Raw genomic sequence first — 21,917 nt, 5'->3', positions numbered from 1 at the left:
GTGCTCTCTCGGTCAGGGGAGAAGAGCCCTTCTACTTATACTCAAAAATGTCTTTGTTCAGGGGTAACTTCAAATAAGTCATTTCATGTCAAGCACAACACCCTTTTAACCCAGCCCTGTCTCCAGACATCAGTAGAGGGTAATCAGTCCATTGTGTGGGCAGGACAAAGCCTATTCACATGTAAGGTGTGAATGACCCTCCCTCTCCCCATCCCAGGAAGACTAGGAGAATGCAGATGCCTCTTCTGTCACATCCAGCCCCTCCTGTGTGATGGCTATCTGGAAATTATGGACCAAGTGAAGCGGTCACTCTGCCCCAGACAGATTAGAGTCAGGCTGCAAAGCACTAGAGTTACGAGCATAGAGAAATGCCTACTTTCTAAAAGTGGCATTTCTACCTTGGGAATAAAAAAAAAAATCCACCTACACCAATAAGCAGGATTTCACACTACCATTCCAAACATACTAAACATGCCCACGCTATTTCTCATAGATCAGAAGATACCACTTAGATTTCCAATGCAGACCTATGAAAGCAGCAGCACTCACAGTAGTGAGAAATCAAATAGGCTGTTTGTCACTACTAGCAGAAGCACTACAAAAAGACACCTTTTACATGCACAGCGCCTTGCCCATAGGGCTGTTTAGGGCCTACCTTAGGGGTGACTTAGGTGTAGGCAAAAAGGGAGTTTAGGTCTTGGCAAGTAGTTTGACTTGCCAAGTCAGGGTAGCAGTAAACTGTGCACGCAGGCTCTGCAGTGGCAGGCCTGTGACAGGTTTGAAAGTCTACTTCTGTGGGTGACTAGCTGCACTGCAGGCCCACTAGTAGCATTTAATTTACAGGCCCTGGGTATAGGAGATACTGTATAAGGGACTTACTGGTAAATTAAATATGCCAGTCAGGTGTAAGCCAATTATGCCATGTTTAGAAGGAAGAGCACATGCACTTTAGCACTGATCAGTAGCGATAAAGTGCTCAGAGTCCTAAAGCAAACAAAAAGTGTCAGAAAAATAAGGAGGCAGAAGGCAAAAAGTTTGGGGATGACCAGGCAAAAAGGGGGCAGGTCCAACAGTGCTCTTTACTTTAAAACAAGTACAAGTGTGTTATTCTTTTTAGGCACAGGGGGTTAAGTGCTTTGCCCCAAATCACACGACGTTGAGCCAATGCTGGGACTCAAACCCAGTTTTTCAGTTCCAAAAATAGCAGCTCTGGCTACTAGACCACAACCTCTTCTGGTATTCATGTTGTTCCAAGACCATCAAAGAAAATGGAATCAAAGAATACACACTTGAGTGTGTGACTGAGTTCAGTCTGGTTGTATATAACTTTCAACCACAGAGGAAGATTAAGTGATGGTTAGGCGGTTTAAAGAACATTTAAAATAAACAGAACATGAAGCAGCTGGGTTCATGTGGCTAAATAAGGTAGTGCCTCTGGGTGTCACGTGAAACGTGTGTGCAGCCCTGCCAAGTTTTCCTAGGTCAATGCGTGATGGGCTGCTCCAGTCCAGGTTTTTCCTTTGAATTCTGGGACTTGTAGTTTTATTTATTTCATCATAAAACAGATTCACACACGAAAAAAAAAAAATCACTGTCCTGCCATCTGTATGTAATTTGCTTTTTGTTCGTGAGAACAAAAGCAGTGCGCTGCTTGGATCTGAACCACAGCACAACACCAACATGAACCGGTGAGCAGCCAAATGCTGTAAGTCTCACAATCTGGTGGAAAGGAAGGAAGGCCACCGATATAAACTTGGGTAATGTAAAAAAAAAAAAATATCTGGGTACCAAATCTGCATGCAGAACGAGGGGTAGGTTTGGAAATTAAAAACAGTAATGACTTCATGAGTGAATTCAAACCTTTCATGTACATGAGCAAGAACGGTCTGCGCTTTAAACATCAGGCGCTAACATCTGCAGCTCGAATCCATCATACGTAACAAAGCCTTGCACAACTGAAGTGCGCAGTAGTAACACTTGCGCTTTTTCCCCAACTCATAGAAAAACAAAACTGATGTAATGCGAACTGTATCAGAACAAGTTATGTAAAGATCTCTAAAAGGGATGCCCATTTTTGCCTCACGTGCAGGGCTTTTCCCGCATTTCATAGGAAACAGGAGGCCCACAGAATGAACAATTTGTTTATTACACATACACATAACCAGCCTCTGCTCTTCCGCAATGGCAGAGGAGCGTAGCCCCACTGGCTCAGAGCCAGCAGATGAGAAATGAAATAATATTTTATTATCGTTTTATCTTTCAGCTGCTGACTGAGGCAGCATGTGCAGGGAGGGGTTGGAGGAGTATAGTGCACTTAGGTGCACGTCTGCTTGGCTGGGCGTCTTAGGCCCGCCAAACAGACCAGCACACTTAGGTTCCTCCAACCCAGCTGTATTTGACAGCTGGTCTGGAGAAACAGCACAGACTCAGTGTGCCTGAGTGGGTGGTAAACCAGCACGCTCAGGCCAATCCCCATGCTGCTCTCATGCTTGGTAATAGCATGAGAGCAGCGCAGGTATTGCACATGGAGTCTCTGGAGCCGTCTCATGGACTGCTGGGACCAGGAAGCAGAGGAGCGCAAGGCAACTGACAGCACCAGGTACGTTTTAAAAAAAAAATATTAAACCCTCCAGTTTCTGCACAGCATGCTCCCCTGTGTGCTGCCCCCATGCCCTCTCCACCCACACTACTACTTTTAAATTGTTTTGGCCGCCACTGCACATAGCGATGTTCAAGGCTTGGTGTGCATTACAAACGGATTCTTAAGGTGCATAAAAAGTTTAACAACCGACCCTCAGGCTGTTTTGATTTTAATTGGTCCTCAATTGTGAAAAATCTAAGCATCATACCAAAACAAGATGGCTGGCGCCAATTTGGAACACAATGGGAATGTGTGATTAAGTTTCTCAATGCTGGAGCACAAACTATAATTTTTTGTAGTTTTAGACCCGTAGGTGTGCTTTAAAATTTGTAGCAGACATTTTAACACTGATTTGCACATGGAGTGTGAGAAGCTTCAGATGCGAGTGATGTGTGGTGCTAGATGGACGTTGACAGTGTCAGGAGCCTGAGGTGCATGTACGTACTGAGTGGGAGGCCCTTGCACTGCTACAGACAACTTGAGCTTCCAACACCCGGACCAGAAAAACTAGTACTTTTATAACTGGCTAAATTCTATTTTATATGGACACTGATGAGCAGTGTAGGAAATCCACCTTTTCTGCACGGTCAGTCCGGAATTTTTCATCTTTTGCTGGATCCAACATTTTTGCTGGCTTTAGAACTCTGAGCATTTCACCCCTGCTAACTAGTAGTAAAAGTACCTGTGATCAGCTTTAAAACATGACTGAATTGGCATACTTCTCATTGATATATTTAACATACCCACAAGTCCCTAGTATATGGAACAAGGTGTACCCACGGCCTGTAAATTAAATGTCACTAGTGGACTGCAGCACCTACAGTGCCATCCTCTAAGATTGTAAAATATTGCTTCAGGCCTGCCATTCAGGCTCAAATATTGGCCTGAGCACCAAAATAAAAGTGGCCCCATTATTGAATTTGAAAGCTTAAAAGGTGGCCTGTGACTCAATTTATGCAAGTGTAGGAAAGTACCATCTTGCCTGGCATGTTACCCCCATATTTCAATGTATATATGTTGTTTTAGTGTATGTGTCACTGGGACCCTGCCAGGCAGGGCCCCAGTGCTCATAAGTATGTGCCCTGTATGTGTTCCCTGTGTGATGCCTAACTGTCTCACTGAGGCTCTGCGAACCAGAACCTCAGTGGTTATGCTTTCTCTCTGCTTTCCAAATTTGTCACTAACAGGCTAGTGACTAAATTTACCAATTCACATTGGCATAATGGTACACCCATATAATCCCCTAGTATATGGTACTGAGGTACCCAGGGTATTGGGGTTCCAGGAGATCCCTATGGGCTGCAGCATTTCTTTTGCCACCCATAGGTAGCTCTGACAATTCTTACACGGGCCTGCCACTGCAGCCTGAGTGAAATAATGTCCACGTTATTTCACAGCCATTTACCACTGCACATAAGTAACTTATAAGTCACCTATATGTCTAACCTCCACCTGGTGAAGGTTGGGTGCAACGTTAGTATGTGGGCACCCTGGCACTAGCAAAGGTGCCCCCACATCGTTCAGGGAAAATTCCCCGGACTTTGTGAGTGCGGGGACACCATTACATGCGTGCACTATACATAGGTCACTACCTATGTATAGCGTCACAATAGTAACTCCAAACATGGCCATGTAACATGTCTAAGATCATGGAATTTGCACCCCAATACCATTCTGGTATTGGGGGGACAATTCCATGATCCCCGGGTCTCTAGCACAGAACCAGAGTACTGCCAAACTGCCTTTCCGGGGTCTCCACTGCAGCTGCTGCCAACCCCTCAGACAGGTTTCTGCCCTCCTGGGGTCCAGGAAGGCAAAACAAAGGATTTCCTCTGAGAGAAATAGGTGTGAAGGGCTGGGGAGGAGTAGCCTCCCCCAGCCTCTGGAAATGCTTTGATGGGCACAGATGGTGTCCATCTCTGCATAAGCCAGTCTACACCGGTTCAGGGATCCCCCCAGCCCTGCTCTGGCGTGAAACTGGACAAAGGAAAGGGGAGTGACCACTCCCCTGATCAGTACCTCCCAGGGGAGGTGCCCAGAGCTCCTCCAGTGTGTCCCAGACCTCTGCCATCTTGGAAACAGGTGTTGGGGGCACACTGGACTGCTCTGAGTAGCCAGTGCCAGCAGGTGACGTCAGAGGCTCCTTCTGATAGGCTCGTACCTCTCTTGGTAGCCAAACTTACTTTTCTGGCTATTTAGGGTCTCTGCTTTGGGGAATTCTTCAGATAACGAATGCAAGCTCACCAGTGTTCCTTTGCATCTCCCTCTTCACCTTCTACCAAGGATCGACCACTGACTGCTCCAGGACGCCTGCAAAACCGCAACAAAGTAACAAGACGACTACCAGCAACATTGTAGCGCCTAATCCTGCCGGCTTTGACTGTTTCCTGGTGGTGCATGCTCTGGGGGTAGCCTGCCTTCACCCTGCACCAGAAGCTCTGAAGAAATCTCCTGTGGGTCGACGGAATCTTCCCCCTGCTAACACAGGCACCAAAAGAGTGCATCACTGGTCCTCTGGGTCCCCTCTCATCCTAACGAGTGTGGTCCCTGGAACACAGCCACTCTGTCCAAGTGACTCCCACAGTCCAGTGACTCTTCAGTCCAAGTTTGGTGGAGGTAAGTCCTTGCCTCCCCACGCTAGACTGCAAAGCTGTGTACCGCATGAGTTGCAGCTGCTCCGGCTCCTGTGCACTCTTCCAGGATTTCCTTTGTGCACATCCAAGCCTGGGTCCCCAGCACTCCATCGTGCAGTGCACAACCTTCTGAGTTGTCCTCCGGCATCATGGGACTCCCTTTTGTACCTTCGCGTGGACTCCGGTTCACTCTTCTTCCAAGTGCCTGCTGGGGTACTTCTGCGGGTGCTGCCTACTTCTGCGAGGGCACTGAGTTGCTGAGCGCCCCCTCTGTCTCCTCCTGCAAAAGGCGACATCCTGGTCCTTCCTGGTCCTCAGCAGCACCCAAAAACCTTTACTGCGACCCTTGCAGCTAGCAAGGCTTGTTTGCGGTCTTTCTGCGTGGGAACACCTCTGCAAGCTTCATCGCGACGTGGGACATCTGTCTTCCAAAGGAGAAGTTCCTAGTCCTCTTCTTTATTGCAGAACTCCAAGCTTCTTCCAACCGGTGGCAGCTTCCTTGCACCTTCAGCTAGGGTTTCCTGGGCTCCTGCCCCCCTGGACACTGTCGCGACTATTGGACTTGGTCCCCTTGTCTTACAGGTACCCAGGTCCGGAAATCCTTTGTCAGTGCACTGCTGGTGTTTGTGCTTCCTGCAGAATCCCCCTATCACAACTTTTGCACTCTCTGGGGGTAGTAGGTGTACTTTACTCCTACTTTTCAGGGTCTTGGGGTGGGGTATTTTTCTAACCCTCACTGTTTTCTTACAGTCCCAGCGACCCTCTACAAGCTCACATAGGTCTGGGGTCCATTTGCGGTTCGCATTCCACTTTTGGAGTAGATGGTTTGTGTTGCCCCTATACCTATGTGTTTCTATTGCAACCTATTGTAATTCTACACTGTTTGCATTATTTTTGTTGCTCTTACTTAATTTTTGTTTGTGTACATATAAATTGTGTATATCACTTACCTTCTTACTGAGGGGACCCACTGAGATACTTTTGGCATATTGTCATAAAAATAAAGTACCTTTATTTTTAGTAACTCTGTGTATTGTGTTTTCTTATGATATTGTGCTTATGATATAAGTGGTATAGAAGGAGCTTTGCATGTCTCCTAGTTCAGCCTAAGCTGCTTTGCCATAGCTACCTTCTATCAGCCTAAGCTGCTAGAAACACCTCTTCTACACTAATAACGGATAACTGGACCTGGCACAAGGTGTAAGTACCTCTGGTACCCCCTACAAGCCAGGCCAGCCTCCTACAGCAAGCACTTCCTTCCAAACTCATATCTTGGGAGCCCTAAGTCTGTTTTAAAAAGAATGCAAGTTGTACAGAATGCTGCAGTCAGGATTCTTTCCAAAATACATAAAGAGCAGCCAGCAAGAGCAGCACTGGCATCTTTACACTGGCTCCCTACATAAAAAAATAATCAAATTTAAAACACTTTGCTTAGTACATACAGCAAGGTATAAAAAAGGATTCAAACTGATTCAGGTATTACTTACACCCTACAATCCAGAAAGGTGGTTATGGTCCACTGATCAACAGCTGCCGCAGTCTCTAGCATATAAGCCAGAGCCGGGGGGGGGGGCTCTTATCTAACTCGCCCCCAAGCTTTGGAATTCTCCTCTACCACAATTGAGGCAGACGGCATCAGATCCAAAATGTAGGAAACTATTAAACACTAGGCTGATAGATTAATCTGCTGCTAAGTAGGGGCATGTGGTCAGTTTCAGAGCTGGGAAGCCATTTTGGGTAGCCATAGGCTTTACAAAAAACACAGAATAGAATAGAAATTGGGTCCGTTTTGAAGTGTTTTACAAGGTGTGGAAAACTGCATGGATTTTAGATTGCTGCAAACAATGTTTGTGTTGATATGAAGGGAATCATTAGCAAAAACTGGACCAACAGACCATAAAAATGTCTATAGACAAAAAAAAAAAAAAAAAAAGGCAGACACTGACTTTTCAGACTAGCCCATCGGCACTGCCAGATGGCCAATCTGACCCTGCAACCACTGTAGCCTGACTGCAGCACTACAAAAACTGCAATTAGACCTGTCAAAATAATGCCTTGTTTTCTCAAATTCTCCCTTTTAAGCATAAATAAGTTAACCCTAAGCAGGTTTTGGAACCCATATGACAGGGTGCGTGATATTTAAAAGCAGGACAAGTAGAAATTAAAAGTTATCACAGTGACTAGCACCCAAAATCATTTTTTTTTTTTCTTTTCACTTTGGCAGGCCTAGCTGTTCTACACAGAAAACCTAAATACAGATTCAAATCCTAATTCTGTATCTCAGGAATGGAACTAGGCAGAAAAAATTACTATTAGCAAATAATTGTAATAGATAATAAAATTCAATGGTGAAGTCAGATTTGTAATTAATATTAAGTAACAGTAGCTTTTAGAAAGTTACCTTTTCCCTGCCTGAAATTTGTGAATGCTAATTTGCATGTGCTCTCCAATTTCTCCCAACCAGTGATTAGCATTTGAATAAGTGTAAAATTCCTACCAGGAGCTACACAATAGGTCTCAGTGAATGTCAGGCTGCGGTAAACTGGCTTAGAGGACCCCTTTGAGCTATGCTGAATGGGGGCTATTGACATCCCTTTTTACATTAGTGTCAAATCCTGTCCACTGGGTTTACATACAACACTTGGGATGTGCTTGAAAGGAAGGATACAGGATTCCAAGGCAGTTCTTGTATAGCCACTATGTGGTTACTGGAAAACCCTATTCTTGCCTTACCAGAATAACGTCTCTTGGTTTATAGGAGGTACATTGGCTGCTTGAAAATTGATTTTGATGTTAGATTTAGGAGGAGACTAGGATTACCATAGTACACTAACCACAAACACCCCAACCCTCAGAGCCCAAGTGTATTGTGGTTGAAGACTTTCATCATCTTTAAAATGCCCAAAGTGGGTAGGAGTTGCCTGGGAACATTTTAACCTTTGGTTAGGGCATGCCCAGGAGTCATTGTCACCCACAAGCTCATGCCAGACAAATGTGGCATCTCCAGGCACCCACTTCAGAACACTGTTGGACCGGAGGATAAACAGAGGACCTGTGGAGAACCTAGAAGGACTTGACCTGCTCCCTCAGGTACCCAGGGCAAGTAAGTTGCCTGCAAGGGTCAGGTGGCTCACCTCCTGTGTGGCTACGGAGACAAGCGACAAGAGGCCTTTACTGCAGTTGCCCAGCAGCAACCGGACTTGGAATGGTCCCTACTGTTGGCCTCTTGCCCGACACCCTGCGAGTCTAAGTGCCTTCACTGAGGTCCTGAGGGACTTTAGAAGAGTGTTCTTGTGGTGGATTGGGACTTAAAGGACTAAATCAAAAGGCAAAATCATTGATCAGGCCTAACCTGGTTGGTGTATCAGATCTGCGCTTCATTGTGTTCAGCCTCAAATTGTGCCTAGGTCCCGCTCTACTGCGACCATTGACATTCCTCGACTGAGTTTGTCATTTTGTTTGATAAATTGTACTATATTTTTCTAATTTGTTTGTGATTTTTATTGTTTTGCATTTTGGCTTTATTACAGTTTTGCTGCTGCATAAATATTTTACAAATTGCCTTACGTTAAGCCTGTCTGGTCTGTGCCATAGCTACCAGGGTGAGGAGCTCAGGTTACTTTAGTGACTTTGAAGGTTGATCCTGATAAGAATGGATTGTTCCTTGTGGTGGACAGTCACCAACCCCAATTAATAATTTAATTTCTTACAAGCAGATTGTTTAATGTGTTATTGATTAATACCAAATTGGGCAAAATGCACTCCCCGACAATGATAAGCATATTACTCTCCACAGACCTGCATGTAAAGTTTATGCGATACCACTTTTTATATTAAGTAGGAATAATACACAAAGGTATTTACCAGAACCCAGACATGAGTTAAATTCACGCAGTGAGACAAATCACATTGAACAGGCCTCCTGAGCATGGTCCCAATTTCTGTATAAAATTATTGCAACATGCAGACTGAGCTGGTAAGCCGGTTTTCTTCCATACATTAGGCTATATTATGATAATAACATGAAATGTGTGCTTTGCACTATAGTACTAAATGTGTAGAATAACGTTTATCAGTACACTGGTACCTATTAACTTGTGTTATGTAGAACATACGTTTTCACTGGCATGATATAAACACACAGCTGGACCGCTATCGAAACTCAGAAGCAGTAGCTGCAAGTGCCATGCATCAAATCCGGCTGGAGAGCGTACCATCAGCATTCCAACCCCCCCTCCCAAAAAAAAAAAAAAAAAACGCACACACACTTAGCTGAGATGCATTTACACGCTGTGGCCTGGTTGCAGTGCTTAAATGTTTGCAGTGGTCAAGGGGGGGGCTGAAAGACTATCGCGACTCATTGTGAGAGGTGGCACCCCACTTATTACCTTGCATTGTACAATGACCGTCTCTCTCTTTCTCTCCCCGTTGTTATAGTGTTGTAAACAGGTCTGCTTTGTTATGGCTGCTGGAAGACGCAAATCAACTCTTTATTGACAAACAAACGCCTACTGTTTGCATACACTCCTTTCTCTAAACGCATCGGCAGGAATTATTCTGAGCCAATTGTGCGCACGGCAATGTCGAGGGGCATCGGCAAGGGGCATCGGCACGCAGATCACGCACCTACCAACTGTGAAAAGCGCACATTTACTTGGCGACGTGGCAACAACCGTTCCTCTGCCCACATCCACGGGGGACGAGAATATATTTCACGCCAAGTTGTTGATTCTCTCCGCGTAATGCGAGGCTGGAAGATTCCGCGCAACGAGGCGCTACCCGGAGAGCAGGATCCGCACATTCGGTACAAAACCGTGACCAGCTGCGTAAATACAGCGGAACACTCGAACTTCAGCCGGCGTGCCTGGTGCCCTCACCAATAACCGAATGACAGGCACACCGGGGGCATCTTAAGGAGTTTGGGGCCCCTGGGCCAAATTATTTTGGGGCCCCTGTTCAGAAGAGCATTAAATATATGTCCCAATTTCAGGTTTTCCATGCTCTCGTTGGCCAGGTCAGTGGCCGTGCACACGCAGGCTCGCCCATATTTTAAAATGTGTTTATATCTAATATTCAGGGTAGTTATGAGTGTTTTCAATATTGTAACACAGCAGCAGCTCACTAATATTACTTCAAATAATCTCTGGCACCCTCCATTTTTCATAGGCGAGGTCCGGTTTTGCTCTTAAAGAAACTTTTTATTGATGTTGCATAAAAATGACCACATTTCTCTGCAAAATATCTGTAGACTCACACATTACCCAGTTTGTTTAAAATACAGTTTTCGCTCCATCTTTTTCCAATCTGTTTTGAAAGTATTAATGGTCATCGGGGAAAGGCTCTCTGCAGACCAGAGTTGGCTCAGTCAGGGGGACCCCTGAAAGACTGGGGCCCTGGGCCAAAGCCCACTTTGCCCGTGCCTTAAAACTCCGCCAAGACACTGTCAGCTAGACATGTACATCAGCGAGTGTGGCACAGTCGTCCAGACAGAGCTTGGAACAAACTCAGGGAACCATCGGCGACAGACAGTACGACAGGCTCTCGGGCGCTCCCTGAAGCCCTCCTCGGAGCCCCCAGTACTCACCGTCAGATAGCGGCCAACAGGGGAGCGTTCCTGGCTTGCGAAGCTAGCGCTGGGAGGAGGTGACCGAGAGCGCGCAGAGACCTCTTATTATATAAAAAGATTAGCGCTGGGGCATGATGGGAGAAGCGCAGCACAAACCGAGCCTTCAGCCCCAGACTGCCCGGACCTCCTCTCCCCCCGCCCCCCAGGGCCACAGCAACAGGATGACCCGGGAACTTGGCTCACTTGGAGGGTTGTGTACTGGGAGGAGCAGGCGTGTACTGGGAGGAGCTGCAGTGTACTGGGAGGGACAGTCAGGGCAGACTCAGAAGAGACTGCTGCGCATTGGGAGGAATTGATGGGCACGGGGGGCGGGGGCACCCCTCTTTGGAGAGACTGCCGACTACCAAGGGGAACTTGTGCGTACTGGGATGGACAGCCCTCGCCCTCTGGAGAGGCTGCTGTGTGCATGGAGCTTGCATGCACTGGTACGGACATCCGTCCTGCTCTCCAGAGTGCTGTGTACTGAGCAGAGCTTGTATGTGCTCGGAAGAGAGCTGCGTAGTGGGACATTCAGTGCCAGCTCTGGGTGCACGGGCGGGTACTAGGAGTAACTGTCAACTCAGGAGAGTGCGCTGCGTACTGGTCAAAAGTGGTGCTTACTCGGGAGGTTGTGGTTTTTTTGGGGGGATTGGTGCATGTCGGGTTAAGAGCCTCGTGCATTCAGGAAAGGTACACAGCTTTTTTTTTTGGGGGGGGGGGGAAGCGGGTAGATACTGGAGCCTATGCACTCTGCGTTTTGACAGCGGAGTACTGGTGGGGGCAGCTCTGAACAGACTGCTTTTGTACTGGGAGATTCTCTTCCACGAGGGGCTGTTCTGTTGCAGTACTGGCGCGTACTGAGACTGGAAAGCTATGCTGGTTAGGCGAAGGGGCTGGGGGTGTACTGCATGAGGCAGTCCATGCTTTCTGTGGCCGAGGCACAGGAGCGCACAGTACTGACGGGCACTGAAGTGTACAGTACTGATGGGCGCTGGAGCGGAAGGGATGTCTGAAGAGACTAGTGCTGATTCGGAGAGACCTTCCTGCTGCTAGCTCGGAAGAAGGACTGGCGGGCACTGACGGGGCAGTCTGTGCTTCCTGTGACTGAAGGCACTGATGCGCACAGCACTGAAAGGCGCTGGAGCATACTGAAAGTCTGCAGAGACTGCCGCGTATTCGGAGGGATAGCTCCGCTGGCTCGGACCCGGGTCTGCTGGGTGTGATGTTGCGGGCCCCTGGCTCTGAGAGGAACTCTAGTACTGGGAGGCGAGGCCTCTAGAGCGAGGGGTACGGATCTCCTAGCCCAGATGTTTCCTAGTTCGCTCGCAAATCTTGGCACCGACAGAGATGCGGAGGGAACATTCTTCCTGGGGGGTGAAACACTGGGAGAGAAAGCGAGCGGAGAGAGCACAAACAGAGCGTGAGAAATTAAAATGAGGACCCTGGGGTGAGGGGGGATAACTCCGTGAGTGCTAGAGAGAGGTGGGAGGGGCAGAAGATCTGCAACGAGAAGAAAGGAATACATTTCAGATGGAAAGGCCTAGAAGGGCTGAAATGAATATACTACGTGCTCTATGTGTGTGTGTGTGTGGGGAGGGGGGTATCAGAAGATGGGACAGGAACTCCGGCAGTTAAGTGGGAGGGCTGCTTTGTGTGAAGGCCCTTCCTCTGCCCAGCCAGCATTTCTGACTGGAAATTGTTTACAGAGCTGGAGAGGCGCAGAAATGTATACCAGACCCAGTCTCCCCATCTCTGATACTTTGCCTTTCTGATTCCGAACACCCCGCCCACTACGCTTTCACAAGGGGAAGGGGGGGGGGGGGGGGGGTAGGTAGCCCAGTTACTGGAGGCACCAGTAGGGATGTGAGTCGACGCGGAGGGTGAGAGAGCAGCAAAGAAATGGACCCATTAAAAGTAACGCGCACTTATGAGAAGTAGAGTGGATGATAGTCATTGTAACCCTGAGGACTTGGAGGGGGCCTCTAGGCGCTATAGCAAGTGGAAATTGAACTATATGGACCTGGGCCAGAGACCCTTCTCCTGAGGGACTTTATATTGGCCATAAACTAGCTTCGCGACATTTGCATCAACGACATGTATTTCATATATCTATTTTTTTAGATTTATGACATGGCTGCAATGGTCATATTGTTCTGCACAATATCCGAAGTATATCTAGTGGTTTACGGAGGCATGTTGCTACTCAGTCAGTGCATCCCCAATCTGCTTGAGACATCCACATGCAAACGTGTACACCCGCAATTTTGCTTTCCTTACAGTTCTAGGATTAATTAACAATAAAACACAACACTAAGGGACAGATTAGGAGTGTGGCGGCCCGAAGACTGCCAGACTCACGGTGGAGGTCGGACCGCTGCGGCTGTCTGACTGCCATATTACAAGATTGGCAGTCAGTGCAGGCAAAAGAGCACCGTCTCCACCACGATCTCTGATCCCGACAGGATGACGGTGACTGGTTGTAATCAGCCATGGTGGCGCTGAAGTCAGCAACCATTGTCTCTGCAAGCCTTGTCATGGCGGTTCAACCACAATGAGAACAAGTGCAGCCCCCTCCACACCCGCCAACTAGCACCATCAGAATGCGCACTGTCTGCTTTGCGACGTGGAGAGGAGGGGAGTCCAATGGCGCCACCTTTTCCCACTAGGCTGACTGTTTCCGCCGGTCAGCCCAGTGGAAAACTTGTAATGGGGCCAGTGGGGAGACCGCTGCACGCTGGTTTTCTGACCACCACAGTCGTAATCAGGCCCTCAGTGACAGATCACCAGCTTTAAGAACTCAGTGCTTAAGGTAGTTGGTTGGCAGTTTAGCAACATTTCGAGAAATAGATGCATTCAATTAAGATTAACGGGAGAGAAAAATACAGAACTCTTCAGAACATTGCTTTGCTGGAAAAAAACTTTGCCTGGAAACTGTTTGAATGAAATTTCACCTCCCCCTACAACTTTGTGGAGCTTCAAAGTCCTCCTGCTTCCCAAACTGTGCTGGCAGAATTAAAGTAGCACACCTTCCTATAAATATCTGCCCACTGTATGCTTTCACAGGCTGCACAAAAGTCAGCCTTTCTTCTGTTATTAATAAAATATACTGAAACCTATGTGGATGTGTAATCCAGGTTCTCTCTTAATTCTCGTGTTTTTTTTTTTTTTTAGGACTGGCCTTAGGACAGCTATATCTGTTAATCTTGCAACAATGATAAAAAAAACAGACAAACATTGGCAAAGCTAATATGACTGGACTTCCAATTGTGCAGGTTTTCTTTTTTTTCTTTCTTAATAACCCTTATCAAAATGGGCAAAAATATAAAAATAAAGGACTGACCAAGTAATCTAATCTAGACACCAGCTCTGTCACAGCAGTGCACTCTTTTGGATGGCTATGCACATGTGATAAGGCAAAATCGTTCACTATCCAAGACAACCAATGGATGAAGCAGGTTCACCCATTGCCCTATACTGTATGCTGTGGTGGGCGGAAGCAAAATATGAATGATGCTTAACAGGTGAATGGATGAGTCATTTGGGGCAGAAATCTTGATTTAGGCAACAATGGGTTTTGACTTGGCCTCTTTTAGGAAGTCATGAAAAATTGTTTCAGTGAGCAATTTATGAGGCTGGCCTAGTAAGGAGAACTATAGGTTGACAAGGATGTAGCTAAATGGACAGGAATAAGATCTTCATCAGGAGAAGTGGTCACAGTGTTTATGGTTTTTACATTGGAGGGAAATTCTATGGATTCAAACGCGTCCCATTTTGCCATTTTATTCAGGTTGCAGGTCTTATGGGGGTGTTATGATTCTAACATTATGTCTCGACCAGGGGGAAATAGACACTGGTTGCATTTTGATTGAGGCACCTGGAGAGGACAGTTGGGCAGAACAAACAATTAGTTTAGTATGTGAAAGGTTTTTTTTGGTCTTCTCTTTTACCCAATTCCTGTTGGAAGACGGTAGCTTTCATCTTAATTTTTTTGCATGCTTTTCCGGCAAGTTTGGGGTGGGGGATCAACTGGTTTTGTCTACAGATCGATTTCCATTTCCTCACTGTTTTGCTGCCCTAATGTAGTCCTTTATTGTTAGATAAGTTTCATCTTCCTGCGTTGCAGATGAGAATAGGTTGCTAGCCACGTTCTAGATTAGGGTTTCAAAGTTACTGGATATTTGGTGCATTTTATTAGAGCACTTTTGGGATGTTGTGAGAAACTGGGTTAGTGGTTAGGTGTGTGTGTGTGTGGGGGGGGGGGCAACAACCGCAGTTCTTGTCAGGATGAAACACATGGAGACCCCAAATTAACCTGTGCTTAACACAGTGTAGCTTAACACAAAGCAGTGAGGCCTAACTTAGAGGCAATGTGTAAAGTATTTAAGCAGCACTTCAAACGGTAATAAAGTGAAAATCTGACACAAGACAAACTGCACACCAATTTAGAAAAATAGAATAAACATAATAAACAATTTAAGACTTAAACAAAAATTCCAGTTAGTAGAACTGGAGATATGCAATTTTAAAAGTGTTGAAGAAAGTAGTCCTTTGAAGCAAGAAGTGCCAATTGAGATCTTGTGGTGGACCGAGTCCAAGTCACAAAGTCAGGCCAACCGCCATGGAACACATGCCAGATACAAGACTGAGTTCAGTCTACTTTTAAAAGTACCTTGTGTCCTGGGCATTGAGATGCAAAGTCCTTGCTGTTGACCTGTGAGGCGTGGGTGTTGAGGAGCCATAGACACGAGCTTGCGGTGCGAGTTCCTGTGTCAAGATGCGTCCCACTGTGTTGGTGCCAGTGAAACCACCTTTAGGGAGCAATGATTGAGGCTTTGAGGGACGTTGCACTGTGTCGAGGCTGATGAAGTCACTTGTGCTGAGAGGACTTGTCGAGATGTGTTGTGCTAAGTCGAGCTGCTCCCTGCTGATGACTGTCTAAACCCAGAAGCCCGTGTACAGGGATATACAGCACTTGCTGCACCTACAGAGGTGAAAGACTTACTTTTTGAATGGACTACGAATTCAACTGCATTTACCATGATCCATTGGGGTCATACTTTGTTGCTGGAGTGTAGGCAGTGAGCTCCCTTTCTTTGAAGCTAAGTCGACATGGGTCGAGCTGGACTGGCTGTCAGAATCTAGATGCATTGTTCTGGGTCAGTGCTGGCAAAGCCACCAAACAGAAGCTGTGATGCGCTGTCCCTCATCGAGAAGAGTCGATCTGGGACATTAGTCAGTGCAGAAATGTGTCTTGCTGGGTTGGTGCTTGGGAAGTCGCCGAACAGAAGCTGCGATGTGTGGTTCTGCATCAAGGCAAAGAGCCTGTTGTGTCTTTGTAGCTGAGAACAGGAGGCCAGCAAACTAGGGCTTTGGGTCATCTGGCAGGCCTGAGTTCAAGGTGTCGGTTCAGGCCTTCAGCAAACAGCAGATTGGTCCTTCTTGTAGGCAGAGCAGCACCTCTTGCAGCAGGGTAGCAGAGCAGTCCTTCCTCAGATTCCCACAGGTTCAGAAGTGATCTGAAGAATTGGATCCGAGGGTCCTCTATTTATGCCTGGTGCCTACGTTGAAGTGGGAGAACCTATTAGGGTCCTGCCGCCCGCAGATGTGTCTGAAATTTCCTTCCTGCCTGCTCTGTCCCCAGATTGTTTGGGGTCACAATATACTAGTCTGAAATCCTTTGTGAGTGCCCTGAATTAGTCCCTTTGAGGTGCAAGTCTGGTAGGTGACAGCTCCACCTCATCCTACCAACACCCATGCACTATTGTGATACTGTCTGGGAGGAATACACATAAGCCAACTGTCAACTACACCTAGTCATGTGGCACAGGAACAGCTTGCAGGTGCCCAACAGTTAGGAGAAGAAAATCCCAACTTTTGTAAGTGGTATTTTCAGAATTATGACTTAAAATCCAACTTTACCATTAAAGCTGGTTTTAATTTACAAATCCCCGACACCAAATATCACTTCCCTACCTGTTGCCAATCAAAAGTTATCTTATTAGATGTAATAGGGTAACTTAAATGTTATCCTATTGGAGGGGTAAAGTGTTTCACTATGAGAGCACACAAAAAAAAAAAAACTCCCCAAAAAGAAGTACCCCTTTTTAAAATACATTGCACCCTGCCTTGTGGGCTGTTTAGGGTCCAGCGGGTGGGGGACGGGGGGGTTGGGGAGGGAGTGACCTGTATATATTAAACAGGAAAGGCTAGGCCTGGTAAATGTTTATTTTGCTAGGCTGAAATGGCAGTTTTAGACTGCACACACATACTGCAAGGTAGGTATGAGGCAGGTTTGAAGAGCTACTTAAGTCTGTGGTACAATCAGTGCTGCAGGCCCACTAGTAGAATTTAATTTACAGGCTTTCCATACATGTAGTACCACTTTACCAGGGACTTGCAAGTAAAGTAAGTGTGCTGATTTGATGTAATCCAATTTTAGCATGTTTCAAGGAGAGAGCACAAGCACTTTAGCACTGGCTAGCAGTGGTAAAGTGTGCGAAGTCCTAAGGCCAACATAAATTCAGCAAAAACAGGAGAAATAAGACAAAAAGTTTTGGGAAAGACCATCCTAAGGATGACTGTAGGAAAGTACCCTCCTTCTTTGCATGGTTACCCCTGTGAGAAAGTAGCCTCTTTCTAGCCTTGTTACCCCACTTTTGGCCTGTGAGTATATGTCAGGGTGTTTTCACTGTCTCACTGGGATCCTGCTAGCCAGGGCCCAGTGCTCATAGTGAAAACCCTATGTTGTCAGTATGTTTGTTATGTGTCACTGGGACCCTGCTAGCCAGGACCCCAGTGCTCATAAGTTTGTGGCCTATATGTATGTGTTCCCTGGGTGATGTCTCACTGAGGCTCTGCTAACCAGAACCTCAGTGGTTATGCTCTCTCTGCTTTCCAAATTTGTCACTAACAGGCTAGTGACTAAATTTACCAATTCACATTGGCATACTGCTACACCCATATAATTCCCTAGTATATGGTACTGAGGTACCCAGGGTATTGGGGTTCCAGGAGATCCCTATGGACTGCAGCATTTCTTTTGCCACCCATAGGGAACTCTGACAATTCTTACACAGGCCTGCCAGTGCAGCCTGAGTGAAAACGTCCACGTTATTTCACAGCCATTTACCACTGCACTTAAGTAACTTATAAGTCACCCATATGTCTAACCTTCACCTAGTGAAGGTTGGGTGCAAAGTTACTTAGTTTGTGGGCACCCTGGCACTAGCCAAAGTGCCCCCACATCGTTCAGGGCAAATTCCCCAGACTTTGTGAGTGCGGGGACACCATTACACGCGTGCACTGTACATAGGTCACTACCTATGTACAGTGTCACAATGGTAACTCAGAACATGGCCATGTAACATGTCTAAGATCGTGGAATTGTCACCCCAATGCCATTCTGGCGTTGGGGGGACAGTTCCATGATCCCCCGGGTCTCTAGCACAGAACCCGGGTACTGCCAAACTGCCTTTCCGGGGTCTCCACTGCAGCTGCTGCTGCCAACCCCTCAGACAGGTTTCTGCCCTCCTGGGGTCCAGGCAGCTCTGGCCCAGGAAGGCAGAACAAAGGATTTCCTCTGAGAGAGGGTGTAACACCCTCTCCCTTTGGAAATAGGTGTGAAGGCTGGGGAGGAGTAGCCTCCCCCATCCTCTGGAAATGCTTTGATGGGCCCAGATGGTGCCCATCTCTGCATAAGCCAGTCTACACCGGTTTAGGGATTCCCCCAGCCCTGCTCTGGTGCAAAACTGGACAAAGGAAAGGGGAGTGACCACTCCCCTGACCTGCACCTCCCAGGGGAGGTGCCCAGAGCTCCTCCAGTGTGTCCCAGACCTCTGCCATCTTGGAAACAGAGGTGTCTGTGGCACACTGGACTGCTCTGAGTGGCCAGTGCCAGCAGGTGACGTCAGAGGCTCCTTCTGATAGGCTCTTACCTCTCTTGGTAGCCAATCCTCCTTCCTAGGAAGCCAAACCTCCTTTTCTGGCTATTTAGGGTCTCTGCTTTGGGGATCTCACCAGATAAGGAATGCAAGAGCTCATCAGAGTTCCTCTGCATCTCCCTCTTCACCTTCTGCCCAAGGATCGACCGCTGACTGCTCAGGACGCCTGCAAAACCGCAACAAAGTAGCAAGACGACTACTAGCAACCTTGTATCGCTTCATCTTGCTGGCTTTCTCGACTGTTTCCAGGTGAATGCATGCTCTGGGGGTAGCCTGCCTCCTTTCTGCACCAGGAGCTCTGAAGAAATCTCCTGTGGGTCGACGGAATCTTCCCCCTGCAACCGCAGGCAACAAAAGACTGCATCACCGGTCCTCTGGGTCCCCTCAGCACGACAAGCGTGGTCCCTGGAACTCAGCAACTCTGTCCAAGTGACTCCCACAGTCCAGTCAAATCAAATCAAATCATTAACATTTATAAAGCGCGCTACTCACCCGTGCGGGTCTCAAGGCGCTAGGGGGGAAAGGGGGGGTTATCGCTGCTCGAACAGCCAAGTCTTTAGGAGTCTCCGGAAAGCGGAGTGGTCCTGGGTGGTCCTGAGGCTGGTGGGGAGGGAGTTCCAGGTCTTGGCTGCCAGGAAGGAGAAAGATCTCCCACCCGCCGTGGAGCGGCGGGTGCGAGGGACGGCAGCAAGTGCGAGGCCAGCGGAGCGGAGGGGGCGGGTGGGGACGTAGAAGCTGAGGCGTCTGTTGAGGTATTCCGGTCCCTTGTTGTGGAGGGCTTTGTGTGCGTGGGTGAGAAGACGGAAGGTGATCCTTTTGCTGACTGGGAGCCAATGCAGGTGTCTCAGGTGTGCGGAGATGTGGCTGTTGCGGGGTACGTCGAGGATGAGGCGGGCCGAGGCGTTTTGGATGCGTTGCAGGCGGTTTTGGAGTTTGGCGGTGGTCCCGGCGTAGAGGGTGTTGCCGTAGTCCAGGCGACTCGTGACAAGGGCGTGGGTCACGGTTTTTCTGGTGTCGGCGGGGATCCAGCGGAAGATCTTGCGGAGCATGCGGAGAGTGAGGAAGCAGGCGGAGGACACGGCGTTGACTTGCTTGGTCATGGTGAGAAGAGGGTCCAAGATGAAGCCGAGGTTGCGGGCGTGGTCTGCGGGGGTCGGTGCGGTGCCGAGGGCCGTGGGCCACCAGGAGTCGTCCCAGGCGGACGGGGTGTTGCCGAGGATGAGGACTTCCGTTTTTTCAGAGTTCAGCTTTAGGCGGCTGAGCCTCATCCAATCTGCGACGTCCTTCATACCCTCTTGTAGGTTGGTCTTGGCGCTGGCGGGGTCCTTGGTGAGGGAGAGTACAAGTTGGGTGTCGTCGGCGTAGGAGGTGATGATGATGTCGTGCTTGCGTACGATGTCGGCGAGGGGGCTCATGTAGACATTGAAGAGTGTCGGGCTGAGCGATGAGCCTTGAGGTACGCCGCAGATGATCTTGGTGGGTTCTGAGCGAAACGGAGGGAGGTAAACTCTTTGGGAGCGGTTAGCGAGGAAGGAGGCGATCCAGTCCAGGGCCTGGCCTTGGATCCCGGTGGAGCGTAGGCGGGTGATTAGGGTGCGGTGACAGACGGTGTCAAAGGCAGCCGAGAGGTCGAGGAGAATGAGGGCGACTGTTTCACCGTTGTCCATCAGGGTTCTGATGTCGTCTGTGACTGAGATGAGGGCGGTTTCCGTGCTGTGGTTGGTTCGGAATCCGGTTTGTGAAGGGTCGAGCAGGTTGTTGTCTTCCAGGAAGGTGGTCAGCTGTTTGTTGACGGTCTTTTCTATTACCTTGGCTGGGAAAGGTAGAAGAGAGATGGGGCGGAAGTTTTTCAGGTCGCTTGGGTCAGCCGTAGGTTTCTTTAGTAGGGCGTTGACTTCAGCGTGCTTCCAGCATTCGGGGAAGGTAGCAGAAGAAAAAGAAGAGTTGATGACGGTCTGGAGGTGCGGGGCGATGATGTCGTCGGCTTTGTTAAAGATGAAGTGCGGGCAGGGGTCCGAAGGTGCGCCGGAGTGGATAGAGTTCATGATGGATTTGGTTTCTTCCGTGTTGATGTGGGTCCAGTTGTTGAGGGTGATGTCCGGGGAAGCGGGTTCAGTGGTGTATGGTTGGGTCTGGTGTCCGAAGCTGTCGTGGAGGTCGCTGATCTTGCGATGGAAGAAAGTGGCGAGGGATTCGCACAAATCCTGTGAGGGCGTGACGGCGTTGGCGCTGGCGCTGGGGTTGGAGAACTCTTTGACGATGCTGAAGAGTTCTCTGCTGTTGTGGCTGTTTTTGTCTAGTCTGTCGGTGAAAAAGTTCCTTTTGGCAGTGCGGATCAGGTGGTGGTGTTCGCGTGTAGCGTTCTTGAGGGCGGTCATGTTGTCCGCGGTGTGGTCCTTGCGCCAGGCCTTCTCAAGGGCACGACAAGTTTTCTTTGAGGGTGTCAGAGAACCAGAGAGGTTTTTTGGTGTTGGTCTGTAGATGCGTGCGTTTGAGGGGAGCAAGGTTGTCAGCGCAGTTGGAGATCCAGTTTGTGAGGTTGAGAGCTGCGTCGTTGGGGTCGGTGGTGAGGGTGGGTTGGTTGGCGGCGAGAGCGGAGAAGAGTTGCTCTTCAGGGATCTTGTTCCACTGTCGACGAGGGGTGGGTTGAGTGCGGAGGTGGGAGGTCTCGCGTCGGAATGTGAAGTGGACGCAGCTGTGGTCGGTCCAGTGTAGGGCAGAGGTGTGGCTGAAGAAGATGTGTTTGCTGGCGGAGAAGATAGGGTCGAGCGTGTGTCCGGCGATGTGGGTGGCGGTGTTCACCAGTTGTTTGAGGCCGAGGTTGGCGAGGTTGTCGAGCAGGGTGGTGGTGTTGGGGTCGTTGTTTTCTTCCAGATGGAAGTTGAGGTCGCCTAGGAGGATGTAGTCCGGTGAGGCGAGGGCGTGCGGGGAGATGAAGTCGGCGATGGCGTCGCTGAAAGAGGCGCGAGGTCCGGGAGGACGGTAGACGAGGGATCCTCTGAGGGTGGTCCTTGGGTCGGTGCGAATCTGAAAATGCAGGTGTTCAGCGGCGAGGGGGGGGTCTTCGGTGGAGGTGGTGACGCTGATGGAGTCTTTGA

General features: G+C 48.5%; 1 protein-coding gene across 3 annotated transcripts in view; it reads right to left on the bottom strand.

Moving 5' to 3' along the window:
• Positions 1-21,917, bottom strand: part of COX4I2 (cytochrome c oxidase subunit 4I2) — a 162,391-nt gene that overhangs the window by 121,320 nt on the left and 19,154 nt on the right. The window contains exon 1 of one of the 3 annotated variants that reach the window (XM_069243351.1): positions 10,859-11,016. The exons of 1 other annotated variant lie outside the window; for it this stretch is intronic. The gene's annotated coding sequence lies outside the window, so the exon portion shown is untranslated. Of the gene's footprint in view, positions 1-10,858; positions 11,017-21,917 lie in introns of those variants that run through there. One more of the 3 variants, XM_069243349.1, reaches the window with a different exon arrangement.

The sequence above is a fragment of the Pleurodeles waltl genome, chromosome 7 (assembly GCF_031143425.1).
Source record: "Pleurodeles waltl isolate 20211129_DDA chromosome 7, aPleWal1.hap1.20221129, whole genome shotgun sequence".
NCBI classification, from domain to species: domain Eukaryota; kingdom Metazoa; phylum Chordata; class Amphibia; order Caudata; family Salamandridae; genus Pleurodeles; species Pleurodeles waltl.
This window is presented reverse-complemented; position numbering and strand designations above follow the sequence as displayed.